This window comes from Rhipicephalus microplus, chromosome 10, assembly GCF_043290135.1.
Source record: "Rhipicephalus microplus isolate Deutch F79 chromosome 10, USDA_Rmic, whole genome shotgun sequence".
NCBI classification, from domain to species: Eukaryota; Metazoa; Arthropoda; class Arachnida; order Ixodida; family Ixodidae; genus Rhipicephalus; species Rhipicephalus microplus.
This window is the reverse complement of record NC_134709.1, coordinates 53,996,124-54,008,768: the sequence shown is the minus strand read 5'-3', so window position 1 is coordinate 54,008,768 and position 12,645 is coordinate 53,996,124. Positions and strand designations below refer to the sequence as shown.

Sequence of the window (12,645 nt, the reverse complement as noted above, 5' to 3'; positions counted from 1 at the left end):
AATGCGTCGTCCGCAATCCCCATAAGAATATGTCCAACCTTGTCAGCCTCCAGCATCTCGGCATTGGCTTTGTGACAAAATGCTAACACATCTTCTATATACGAGACGTACGACTCCGTCGAGGTCTGCGCCCTAGACGCGAGCGTTTTGTTCACGGCCTTTATTCTTGTAACAGGCTTCCTGAACAGGTCCAACATTTTCTCCCTGCACATTGCCCAACTCCCAAGTTCTGCTTCATGGTTCTCATACCACTATTTGGCGGCTCATCTAAGATAGAACAACAGGTTCGCCAGCATCAGAGTCGGGCCCCATCGGTATCGAGTACTCACACGTTCGTACTCTGCCAGCCAATCTTCAACGTCCACTTCATCTGGATCGCTGGAACCGCTAAACGTGCCAGGATCTCGTGGGGGTTCGAGCATGAAGGTTGTGGTCGCAGGAGGAGATGTAGTCACCGCATCATCTTCAGCCGCAGGAACACCAGGATTAGATGAGGACGCCGTATTTTTCGTCATCGTTGCAGAATGACCCTTCAAACGACGGCCACTGCGAAGATCCGTTGCGAGGCGGTTACCCAGCACATCCACCAAATGTGATGGGGTGAGATCAAGGTTTATAATATAGCGTCCACAGATAATCGGCAGCCGAACAAGATGATTAATTTGCCTCTCACCCAAGCGTCTAACGCACAGGCGTCTTCGTTCTCTTCGCAAAGGGCTACGCTTGCTCCTGTCGATGTTGCACCGTAACAATATCAATGTACCACACCTCGTGTTGCTACTATGCATGTTGCCGTTAAAGTCATTTTTCGCATCCACAATGTTGATGTGGGAAAAGGACCAAGCAGGTCTAACCCAAGGCGATAAAATGCTTCCCCGGGTATGTCGATTGGTTGAAGATAGCCAGCGTGTAGCAGCGACGGTGTTTTACGACATTGGCCTAACTCACGTGTGGTCACGTATAGGCGTACTGAGCGAGCAAGGTCTGGCCAGAAGAAACGATGGCATACGCGCTCGTACGTGCGAGACACGCCAAGGTGTCCAGCTGTGGGAGCGTCATGAAGCTCGGTTAGAACACCACTCCATAAATGCTTAGGCACAACAATGAGAAGGTCATACCCGCCAGGTCGAAAATTGCGATGGTATAGGACACTCTTTAGAAAAACAAGGTAGTGGGCGGAAGCATCATTTGGGGAGCATTCCGTATGGCTGATGATGTCAATGAGCACTGTATCCAGTTTCTGTTTTTCGCCATTGCTAAGGAAGTCGGACAATGACAAAATGAAGGGCTCCCTGGACGCGTCAGTGTGCTCGGGATTGTCTACAGGGTACCAGGAGAGGCAATCGGCATCATGGTGCAGGCGGCCATATTTATGACAAAGGCACCCTGATGAATCTTTCAGAGTGTTCAGTCAGGAGAGGGTGTGGTGGTTGGTACCCACCAAAAATTGGTGTCCGTATAGATAAAACCGAAATATCGCCACCACCAGAACGAGAGCCAAGCATTCACGCTCTGTGATAGAATAATTACTTTCAGGGGCGGACAGGCGGCGGCTGGCGTATGCAATATCGCAATCCTGTCCACGTTGTGTCTGAGCCAGCACCGTACCAACGCGATGTCCACTTGCATCTACGGATTTCTGTTAGGGAAACAGGGTTGAAGTGTGCCAGATTCGGAGGAGTCGTGAGAAGAGTGATCATAGTCAAGAACGCAGAAGCCTCTTCGGAGCCCCATGAAAACGGGACATTTTCCTTGAGTAGCTGCGTACGAAACCTCGCTACGTGCTCGAAGTTTTTCACGAAGCGTCGGATGTAGGAACATAGTCCGATAAAGCTGCGTACATCCTTCGCAAATCGTGGTACAGGAAAGTTTTTGACGGCACTGATTTTTGCCGGGTCTGGTTGTACCCCACTGGCGTCGGCTAAATGACCAAGTACTGTGATTTAGTGGCGTCCGAAATGACATTTGGACGAGTTTAGCTGGCAGCGCGACGGAAGATGCCCAATATGTTCAGAGGTGCTCTATATGAGTTTCAAATGTTTGTGAAAAAACGACAACGTCATCCAAGTAGCACAAACAGATGGACTGCTTGAATCCTCTGAGCAGGGAGTCCATCATTCTTTTGAAGGTGGCTGGAACGTTACAAAGGCCAAAAAGAATGCCCTTGAACTGATATAGGCGATCGGAGGTGATGAATGCCGTCTTTTCATGGCTCATTTTATCTACCTCAACCTGCCCGCAGCCGGAACGAAGGTCTACGGAGGAAAAATAGTGGGACTTATAGAGGCAATCAAAGGCATCGTCTATGCGTGGCAGAGGGTACACGCCTTTTTCGGTAATTTTGTCTAGGTGTCTATAATCTATGCAGAAACACCATGCGCCGTCTTTTTTTCAGGCCAGCACGACAGGAAAATCAAAGTACTGCAGGATGGCTCAATAATTTTTTTGGCGAGCATTTTGTCGACCTCACTTTGAATAATGTGACGCTCGGTCACCGACACACGATATAGACGCCTATAAATAGTATGCTCATTACCAGTGTTGATGTGGTGGGGCATACAGTAGCTTTCCCCAATGCAGGGCCACTGAGGTCGAAAACGTCGATGTAGGACAGCAGAACCCGGTGGAGCTCGTCAGTGTGCTGCGGCGTTAAGTGGAAAGCGATCATTGAGCTAATAGCACTGCCGGAGCAAGTGTCAGATTGATATTGAGCGGGGGGGTCAAAAGGAGTGGCCATCGCTAAAACATTTACCACGTTGTCTTCTAAGGCGCAGAGGAACGCCAGAGAGATCACTTGTGGCAGCATTTGAGGTATCAAACTAAAGTTGACAACTGGGAGGCATGTGGAATACCCTGCGATGGACAAAATGATGTGCGGTAATGTAATGACGCGGTTGATGAGGACATCGAGGATAGGGGTCAGAATATAGTCACCGTCGGGAAATGGTGGTATTAGCACGAGCTCTACGCAAGTCAGTGTTTTGCAGGGAGGCGCGCATGTCCCATTGTGCAGAGGCGACTCAGCCGTTGTGCAAGAGGTTCTGTTGCGGGCAAGTGTAGAAAGAGCGTACTGGTTGTACATATAGGGGCAGAATGCGCGGACAGGAAGTCGAGGCCTAGGATTATGTTGTGGGGGCATTCATCAAAGACGGTGAAGAGAACAACCGTGTGTCGAGCCGCAATGCATAGACGAGTGGAGCACATTCCAATGATAGATGCTATTCTGCCATCTGCCACACGGGCGAACTGAGTGGTCGCAGGTGTGAAAAACTTCTTGAGCTTGCAGCAAAATCACTCGTCGTCACAAAACGTTGAGCGCCAGTGTCGACAACAGCAGTCACATGCACGCTGTCTACGAGAACGTCAATAAGGTTCCGTCTTGTCTGTATGGTCAAAAGAAGTTTTTCTGCCAGTCTGAGCGATGCAGCGCCACCTTCAGGGGCTGCAACACTTAGTTTTCCGTCAGAGAATTTCGTGGGAAGGTGAGTGAAGAGGGTTGGTGGGGCAATGGAGAACGACACTGGCGATGGGGGGGGGGGGGGATAGTGGGAGTAGCAGTGGTCATTAGCAGGTTCCTTGGCGAAATGGTCGGAGCTATTCTCATGGTGATAGCTGAGACGTGCATGGAAAGTGCGTGGGAAATCTTGTGCAAGAGGATCCCAGGGACATCTGCGATGGCGAGAAATGTGCCCAATTCAATGACACGAGAAGCATGTAGGCTTGTCATCGTGTGTTCGCCAAGCGGACGGATTACGGAACGTTCAGGGAGAGCCGGTCGGGAAGGGACGTGCAGGCGTGTATTGAGGCTGGAAGACGGTGCAGGGAGGCGGTAATATAGAACGAATTCCCAAGAAGGCGGTTTTCTGCTGGATGACTGCCTGAATGAGGGGCAACACAATTGAAGGAGAGGGGTCAGGGGACGTTTGTCTCACCATGGCGGGAGCGGCCGCTTCAAGTTCCCGCCTGACGAGTTGCGTCAAGTTGTCACAGGTGTCCGGTGGACGATATGGGTCGAGACACGAGGACGTCGCGGCGGCATTGGGTAGGTGCTGGAACTGATGGGAGAAGCGCCTGCTTTTATCTTCTTGCAGCTGACGGCATTCTTGAATAGTGACATCAACAGATGATACATTAGTGAATACCAACAAGCTAAACACATCGTCGGCGAAACCCCTAAGTATATGCGCAATTTTTTTAGGTTCAGGCATGTTCTCGTGAGCCGTGCGGCATAGGGCGAGGACACCTTGGATTTAGCTTATGTAGGGCTCGGTGCAAGTTTGTGCGTGAGCTGATAACTCAATCATCGCGGCTTGTCGACAACCATACGGGTTTCCAAAAAGCTCACGGATCTGTGCTTTGAAGCTGTCCCGGCTGGTAATGTTATGCTCGTGGGTATCGAACCAGACACGAGGGGTTCCCTCGAAGTAAAAAATAACGTTCGCGAGCATGAGTGTGTGGGGTCCCACCTATACGTGGCGCTGACTCGTTCGTAGAGGTGTAGCCATTTGTCGACGTCCAAACCCTCGCGGCCCGAGAACACACCGGAGTCTTTGAGGGCAAGAATCATCAAGAAAGTGGTTGCGGCCGCTAGGTTGCCAGGCAAGGCACGAGGCTCGTAGGCCAGAAAGGATGTAAGCGAGTCTTGAGTGGTCATGTTGAAAGCCGCGAGGGAGCGTCCGCTTCAGAGTTCCGTGGTGAGGACGGAGATCGCACCACTCCACCAAATATGTTACAAGAAGGAGACTGTCTCGGAAGAGTAGTAACAGATATATTTACAGCCGGTCAAGCAGGCAGCGCCTGCGGCACATATTAGCTCACGCCCGTCCATCTCCTTTGTCCTCTTCAGCTCCATGCTATTGACACGTAGCAATATAAAACATATGCAGCTGCCTAACGTACGTCTGTGCATTCATTTGTAATATCAGCGTCAAATAAAACCCAAACAGTGGCAAGCATTCGCGATGGTATAGTGTGTGCCATCCAGTTATCACAATTTACAGCAACGCGCATTCTCTTTGGCAGCTCTGCCCATATACGCGTGCCTGTCCATGGTGAGACGTGGTCTGCGAGCAATATACCATCGCGAAGGCTTGGCGCTGTTCGCTTTTTATTTGACGCTGATAGTACATATCCCTAGCGCCGCTTCATAACGTCACGCTCATTAAAATATTACAACACAGTCACACGTCATCCGCTTGGTTTGCACACCATCAATTGCCAACTGACGGCATCTGCTGAATCTTAAAACTAGTGCTGGCGAAAACGACGCTATATGCATTTCGGGGAAGTTTTGTTCTTCATATGACCTTCCGTGGTGTGTAACCAAAAGATAAGTTTGGCAGTGACAAAACAAAAATTCTTGGCTATTTTAACCACAGGTCTCTCGCAATAGAATAAAAACGTTTACCCTTAAATATCCACCGCACACTAGAAAGTTAATTTTTAGAATGCAGTTGCACAAAGGAAAATTAAATATCACGTAAGATAACAAAATGACCGCACTAATTTTTTTATCCAGTAGACAGCACACCAGGCAAGCAACATTTTTGACAAAACAAACTAAAAGGCGGAAGAACATAGCTTAGAAAGTAATCGTAAGATCGAATGAAGCATGGCTGGTAGACCTTTTAAATTTCTTTAAAAATTTTACATATTGTTCTTTGACCAGCCAAAAGAGGAGAACCGCGATTGGTCTTGCTTAAAAAAATTTTTCGAAACACAGTAAATAATTAAGTATGGAGAGATGGAAAGCCACGCTTACCTGTTCTGTTTTTTTTTTAATTTAGCAATGAAAACACAAAACATACTCGATTTGCGAGCCTAAAATTTATTTGGCTACATAAAGGCGTAGTTGGGCTTCGTTACAGTATATTTTGATTGTCTGCATAGGGTACATTCTTAAAAATAAAAATTCTCAAAATTGACCTAGAAAACATTTTCCTGTCTAGCTTGAACACCTTCATTTCACCAAGACCTTAGGGCAGAGCGGTGAAAACTCCGCATCATTTTCTCAGCATGCTTACTTTTAAAACTGCAAGGCTTCTAATAATAGCACTTTTCAAAAAAAAAGATTTAATCACGCTAACTTCAAGAAAAGAGCATGCTGCAGAAACTTCGCACGACGAATAAAAAACATTTTTGATATTTTTAAGCGTTCCCCACTTATTCAACTGCACATCCGCTTTCATCAAATGAAATAATCGACAAAACATGTTAAATTATATGGCTTTGCTTTCAATCCTTCCGCTAGGGCATTTTCGACGGGCCGTAACTTCAAGCAAAATCGTTTAATGTAACATGTTTTTATTGATTGTGAAATCTAGTGTGCAGTAGAATAAGTGGGAAAAGTATAAAAATTATCAAATTTTTTTTTCAGCGTCATCAGAAATTTCTCTTGCATGCGCTTTTCTCGAAGTTAGCGCGATTATATCTTTTCATTGAAAAGTTATATTATTATTATGAAGTCTTGGTTTGTATGACCTTTATTAGGCCCGAGGAACCCGCAGCCGACAGCTACGATGAATGAACCAAGATGATGATGCTACGCGACAACGATGAGGATGCATGAGCCACACATGATAATGATGATAATGTACAGGTGAAGAGGATGCGTATACAAAATGCCCACACCAATCCCCCCCCCCCCATGAAAGCGACCAGTGTGGCCGCGGCAAGTCAAGGAGACAACGTCGCATGAAGGGCTTCATATGGGAAACATGGACGACCTCTGTAGTTCGATAACGGCGGTCTGCTGGGGCTAAAAGTGGCGTCAGGCAATAATTCACTGGCGAAGTCTCTTCAAGAACTGTGTACGGCTCGATAAATCGTGGCTGAAATTTGTCACACAAACCAGGTGTGCGAATAGGCGTCAAAAGGAGCACTTCGTCTCCAGGTCGGAAGTATACAGCACGATGCGATTCATCATAAACTAGCTTTCTGTCTTGCTGTCGGGCTTCACTGTTTATACGAGCACGGTGGCGGCATTGTGCGAGTCGTAAAACGTATTCCTCTGAAGAAGATGCAGATGAATCCGCTTGGCAGGTAAAGAAACAGACGTCCAGGAAAGAAGCCGGGGAGCGTCCATAAACTAGGTAAAATGGTGGGTAGCCGGTTGTCCGCTGAATGGCCGTATTGTAGGCGAAAGTGATGAATGGTAAAACTACGTCCCCATTTTTGTGGTCTGGTTAAGGGTTGGATTATCTCCCGTTGAAGCATATCGTCTGCTTTTTCTTCAATGATTTTTCGTTCGGCTAGAGATACGCGGTACGGACGGTGGTGCACAATGGATCTTCTGTTGGTCTGAATACGATGTGCTGTAACGGTTGTCTGGCCCAGAGCGGATGAACGAACGTCAAAGGAGTTTGAATGTTTTTCCAACAAATCATGCAGCTGCTGCTTCTGTGAGTCTGTCAAGTCTTTGTTGATGGCTGCTGTAAAGGCCGAGGAAGCAGCATGATCTGCAGGATGGCTTTTAGAGGAGACAGGGGCAAGAGTCACAACGCACACGGGCTCCAGATTGGCAACGCAGGCGACAGTAGTGCCCCGTGGCAGTGAAATTTTATCTGGTGGGGTGTTGGTAGCAGCGAGGACAGTTGATTCATTGTTGAAGCGAGCCACACCTGATGTGAGAGCTATGCCTTCATTAAGGCAACGGGGTGACGGAGTGACCAAAATGCCACCAGAGTCGACGTCGTTGGACAAAACTGTGACTAATTAATGTTCGTGTGGTGGTAACTCGATGTCTACAGCAGCGATGAGTCGAAGTGGCCTGTAGGTTTCATCTTTGAGCAAGTGGTCTGTGTCAGTAAGATGGACGACAAGCTATGCACAACAAATAGCCGCAGAAGCAGAGAAAAGGAAGTCCCAGCATAAAATGAGTTCGTGGGAACACGGGGATAGCACAGCAAATTCTATATGATGAACTTTGTCGACTAGTACACGGGCAGTACCGAGAGTGGAAGGGCGAATCATTGTTCCCTGGGCTGTAAGCAGTGTTGGTTCATCTTAAGGCGTGAATTTTCAAAGACGGGTACACAAATCAGCACGAATAACCAAAAACGCAGCCCCAGTGTTCAACAAAGCATTAACGTCCACTTCCTCAACTGTGACCGCAATCATATTGTAAGGGCGCGCTGGAGGAATTAGAGTCCTGTGTTGGAATGCAGTTTGTCCTCCAAAAACTGCATCGCTTAGTTTTCTGGACACCGTTCAGAAGCGAGGGAAGCAGGCTGAAGAGGAGAACAGGAGCGACGGTAGGGTGATGGTGAACGGCGTCTGGTTGATCGATGACTACTGCGCAGTTCACGCGATGCTGGCGGAGACGGAGACCGACGCGGCGGTGACGAATAACGGCGGCCCTGGTACAAGGCTCCTGCGGTATACTCCCGCTCACGTATGTCGTACCCTCGACGCTCGTCTTGTTGGCGCTTGTGGCAAAAGCGTGAAATGTGACCACGATAGCCGCAATAATAGCACGTAGGTCGAGTCAATCGATAAGGAGGGTAGTAGCTTGTGCTAACTGCACTGGGAGAGAGAGCAGTGAGAGGGACAGATGACGGCTCAGGCGGTGGTGATGGAAAGCTCGTGGGAAAGCTTGTGGGAGGTGTGGCAGCAACCGAAACGTACGTTCGTGGCGGGGACGTAGAGCTGACGGTGCCTGGTGGCGCGGTGGCGGTGTGCGGGAATGATGGGAGAGTACGGGAATGATGGGGTGTGCGGGAATGACGGGAGAGTGATGGGAATGATGCGACAGTGGGCTGCTGGTGGGTCATGTGTGTCATGGACGTGAGCTCCTCCCTGATGACATCCCGCAATGGCATTGAAGAAGACTGAATAGGACACACTGAAGGTAGTGTGAATCCCATTGATTCTAATTCTTCGTGTATAATCACCCTCATCGTGTCTCATAGGTTTGGATCCGCCGTAATACGGGCCGCGTCACTGTCCGGTTGTAGGCGCATCGACTCAAGTTCTTCGAGGCGCTGTCAGGTTGTCGCAAGGTCATCAACGGTAGCTGGATTCTAGATTGCAAGGGCGTTGAATGCGACGGGTGCAATTCCCTTAAGAAGCTGGTGCACCTTGTCTGACTCTTTCATTTGTGTGTCAACCCGGCGGCAAAGTGAAAGAACATCCTCGATGTAGGATGTATACGACTCCCCGATGTGCTGTTTCCGATTCGCGAGAGCTTTCTTTGCGAGAGCCGAACGAACAGCCGGTGTGCCAAAGACAAGGCGAAGCTGATTTTTGAAGGCTGACCAGTCGGGGATGTTGATGAAGTGGTTGAGGAACCACGTCTTCGCGACACCCGTGAGGTATAATGACACGTGAGCGGGTTTGTAGGTGTTATCCCACCGGTTAGCAGCGCCGACACGTTCGAAATCGTCCAGCCATTCCTCCACATCTTCCCCGCGCATACCAGCGAAGGGATGGGGGCTCACGATGGAGGCTGTTGATGGTGTGAGAAGGCGCGGCACGCAGTGGTGGAGTGGGAACGGCTGCAGCACCACCACCACGTTATTAGGCCCGAGAAACCGGCAGCCGACAGCTACGATGAATGATTCAAGATGATGATGCTACGTGAGAACGATGAGGATGCATGAGCCACACATGATAATGATGATAATGTACAGCTGAAGAGTATGCGTATACTAAATGCCCACAATATATGCTTTCGCATTTTCATAAATCAGCATAGTGAGAAAGTGATGCGGAGTTTTCACTTCTCTGTCATGGGCCCTTCGTGAAATAAAGGCCTGAAAACTAGGCAGAAAAACATTGTTAGGTTAAATTTGAGAACTGTTATTAAGAATCTGAACTACGCACACAATCTAAATATAGTAGAACGTAAGCGCTTGTACGCCTATATGTAGTCAAACGAAGTTGAGGCACATAGCCTTATTATATTTTGAGTAATTCACCGGCTAATTCGAAAAAAGCAGCAGAGCAGGTAAGAGTGGCACTCCCTCTCTGTCATTATTTATTTACTGTGCTTCGGGAAAAAAATTTACAGCAAAAACAATTGCAGATCTCTTCTTTAAACAAATCAAGCAACAATAAATAAATTTTTAAATAAATTTAAGGAGTAGACCAGCCATACTTTGTTCCATCTTACGTAGAATCACCCACTAGTGAATTCTTGGGTCTGTAAATCATGGTTTGCAATGAGCTAAGAAAGAGTTTCCTGTGTTATATTACGAAGTAACTTCGTTGCAAGGGCTAAACTGAGAACTTTTATAGGAGCAATCTGTAATGTATTAAGAAGCAAGTCTATTAGCTCATGTTTTTTTTTTTTTTGGATCCAGTCTCGCAATATCGCAATCTCGCCTCCTCTAACCTGCTGCTACTCATGTGATTATGTACGGCATCGGGGTAGTGCATCTATCACAGGTTACCTTCACCAGTTGTCCTGAAGCGCGAGTTAACGACACGACGAGGCCGCAGTGATAGCGGTAACGGCGACTACGACAAGGACATACACCCGCGACTTTCGAGATGCATGAGTCCTACGTGAGCCGCGATATAGACTGGCAGGGTTCTGTCGAACCTTTTTTTAGATTAAAAGCAGCTGATGGCGGAGTTCAATACGGAGGTGTGCGCCGTGGCCAACCTTACATTGCATGCGCAGCACAACAGCTAGCCCAAGCACTGCCAGAACACTCTCACGCACTATAACGCTCCTGCCTGCGTTAGTGGATGGATAAGGCACTGTGGCCTCTCCCCTATACAATATTTCAGCAATCATGTGACGGCGTCACAGAACGAGGTGCTGCAGACGCGCGATGAACCCTAGTGCTCCCGCGCGGCGTGCTCCAACAAGAGTTCGGGACGAGTAACGGCAACAGAAACTACAGTGAGTCGATGATTTGCTCCACTTGCCACGTCGCTCCACGTCGGGCACCTTGCCCGACGCGTTAACGTCGGGCAAAGTGTCCGTGATGAACGCAACTTTAAGTCGGCCCACGTGCTTCTCGCATGCTACTCGTGGTTTCCTTTAGTGAGATATGGAGTATTTTTTTTAGATTGCATCCATAAAAAATGTCAATAACTTGTGAACGTTTTTGTAAGACATGTGTTGCGGGGGAAATTTCTGATTCTCGTGTCATTTATTTAAGGAATCTTGGTTCCTCGTATTTTTGCCCTTACAATAGAACGTGACGGAGACATATGTCAGAAACTTGTCGAGAGTTTCATCTAATATTCGTTGCAATAAAATCATTTATATCGAAGGCTCATTCACGGCAGCATAAGAACAACGTTGCTACGCGAAGCATATACTATGCAGCTTCTTTTATTTTAGCATTTAATGAACAAGACTGAACAGATCTGAGTGCATTGTCATAATTTTAGATTACAAAAAAAAAGAAGCTGATGCAAAGGCGTACCGCTATTCCTGAAAATTGTGGGGTTGCATGTGTACTGCATTCTACTGTAACGTGCAACAGAACCAATGAAAACACTCTTTTTGCTTTTGTTGTATGGCTGACTTCTTGCACAAGACTCACGAAAGTGATAAAATGGTTATATTGTGTAATTACTTTTTTAGGAATTTCGTCCTTTACCAGGTACTATTTCTCTTTAGCATTTGACATTGTTAAACCAAGAAGCCGTCGCCAGTGCTGGTGGCGCCACGGCAAACTTTACGATCGCTCCTGAAAATACACGCACCTTGGTATGGTTGCTAGCACGACAGCAGTGCGAGGAGGAAGAGAAAGAGCTCTGCTGATTAGTGGTTTTCTCTCGTGTCACTTCTCGGCAGCGACAAAAAAGTTCAGAGAGTTATTGGTCTGGTGAGGGAGACGTTCAGGCTTCATTGGCACTATTCTAATTTTTTTGTCTCATACCTGGGCATGTCCAGAAAACTTTGTAATAAATAACAAAAACAATGACCATTTCTCGTAAAATTATCTGATCGGAATTCCCCACAGCCATCCACAACAGCTGCCAGTACACATTTCAGACGCTTAACTTTACAAACATGCAAAGCAAAATGGAAGCACTACATCCCGGCAATTCACCATTGCTGTGAGAAAGTATAATATCTATCAGATTCTACAATATACCCTAGCATGAAGGAAAAGAGGAAAATATTTCACTTACCCAGCAAAACAGAACATGAAAACCAACATTATTATTGCATATCTCCTCATGGTAGAGGTCTTAGAGAACCCAAGCAGTGATTCTGCAAACTACCCTACTGATTGTTGTACTATTTATAGCACTCTTTTCATTCAGTGCCTGATAAAAATAAATGTGAAGCCGTGCCTTGCAATTTAAAGCTGCCACCTGAGTTGCCAATTTCATTGACGCACAATTTTTTAAACATGATTGATAACAATAGACGCCAGGACTTTCATTCACGCTGTTTCGGAAGACAATACGCGAACCGACCGTGCTGCAAGAATTTCGATGGTGGTGAAATGTGAGAAATAGTGCACTTGGAGTAAGGCGCGCAAATTTTTGTAGCCTTTTACTATGGCTACCCTCATATTATTATGGTGCACATACAGCCCGAACAATCAAGACCATACACAAAAAACGTCCTGAAGCAGCAGACTGAAGTTTCATCAAGGTTAGGCAACAGGGCAGAGCCACAAGGTGTTAATTAGGAGTCGGGATGTTGTTCGTGTTTCTTTTAGTATATTTTTA

General features: G+C 47.2%; 1 long non-coding RNA gene across 1 annotated transcript in view; it reads right to left on the bottom strand.

The window, feature by feature from the left end:
• Positions 1-12,221, bottom strand: part of LOC142774391 (uncharacterized) — a 100,235-nt gene extending 88,014 nt beyond the window's left edge. The window contains exon 1 of the long non-coding RNA XR_012886373.1: positions 12,097-12,221. This is a non-coding gene — a long non-coding RNA (uncharacterized LOC142774391). The remainder of the gene's footprint in view (positions 1-12,096) is intronic.
• Between the last annotated feature and the right edge of the window lie 424 nt (positions 12,222-12,645).